The 1,385-nt window shown below is 43.0% G+C and overlaps 1 non-coding gene across 1 annotated transcript; it reads right to left on the reverse strand.

Annotated features, from left to right (window-relative positions):
* Positions 1–585: 585 nt before the first annotated feature.
* LOC123927377 lies at positions 586–722 on the reverse strand. The gene has a single exon (XR_006815453.1). It is a non-coding gene; the product is annotated as a U4 spliceosomal RNA (small nuclear RNA).
* Between the last annotated feature and the right edge of the window lie 663 nt (positions 723–1,385).

Consider the following 1,385-nt stretch of genomic DNA (forward strand, 5'->3'; position numbering starts at 1 on the left):
AGATTTTTCTTTTAAAAGTAAACTCTACACCCAACATGGGGGCTCAAACTCACCACCCCAAGATCAAGAGTCACTGTTCCACTGACCGAGCCAGCTCGGCACCCCAGTGCAGGTATTTCTAATAGTAGGAGTCGGATTAGGCCTGGGTATTTCTAGCAGGATTGTGCTTGTCATTCTTCTAAGACTTATTTTTTTTTTTTTTTTTAATTTGTCAGAGAGAGAGAGAGAGCGAGCAAGCGAGCACAGGCAGACAGACTGACAGGCAGAGGCAGAGGGAGAAGCAGGCTCCCTGCCGAGCAAGGAGCCCGATGTGGGACTCGATCCCAGGACGCTAGGATCATGACCTGAGCCAAAGGCAGCTGCTTAACCAACTGAGCCACCCAGGCGTCCCTTCTAAGACTTATTTATGGAGCACCCACTGGGTGCTTGATAAAAGAATAATGAAAACAAAGACACTCATCTCGCATGAAACTTACAACCTCACAGAAAGAGACAGACCTTAAACAACAAACATAATAAATACAAAGTTATTATTGTACAACAAACAACAACAAATTACTTATGCGGGTAATTCCAGCAAAAGGACTATTTAAGTAGATATCCCAAATCAGCCTTTATGGAGGCTAGTTTGAAAGCTTTAATCTTTATTGCTTTCTTTCAATTAGCAATAATCGCGCCTCGGATAAACCTCATTGGCTACGATACTGCCACTGCGCAAAGCTTTTTATTGCTTTCTTTAACCAACTAAGTATAGATGGTCACTAAACTTACGATGGTTCAATTCAGGATTTTTTCGGCTTCATGATGGAATGAAAAAGCTCGGCATTCAGTAGAAACCATACTTCACATTAGTCATTTTGCTCTCTTCCAGACCAGCCAGAAGCAGCTCCCCAGCGGCCGCATGATCACCAGGGTAAACAGGCAATATCCTGTAATGTTCAGTAGGTCAGGTGCATTAAATGCATTTCAACATAGTATTTCATAGTATATGAAATACTATAGTATATGAAATATACTATATATAGTATATGAAATACTATTTCATAGTATTTCAACTTAGGATAGGCTTATCTGGATGTAACCCCATTGTAAGTTGAGGAAGATCTGTAGATTGGCCTGTTGTGGAAAGGGGGAGAGGGGCAGTCAAGTGGCCCTAGGTTCTTGCCCTAAGGCTTTTATTTACAAGTAGCAAGACCAATTCAACCTAGATGAAGCAAAAAAGAAGAATTTATGCTAAGGATCCAGGGGTGTGTCATGAAACCCAAAGCTGGACCCAGGACAGAGGCCAGGGTTGCCTGTGATGCATGCCTGCAGGAGGTACTCAAGGGTACCCTGCAAGGGCAAGGTCACACAACAGAGAAGGACCTCAGTCTAGAGTGCACATC

This window comes from Meles meles, chromosome 16, assembly GCF_922984935.1.
Source record: "Meles meles chromosome 16, mMelMel3.1 paternal haplotype, whole genome shotgun sequence".
Lineage (NCBI taxonomy): Eukaryota > Metazoa > Chordata > Mammalia > Carnivora > Mustelidae > Meles > Meles meles.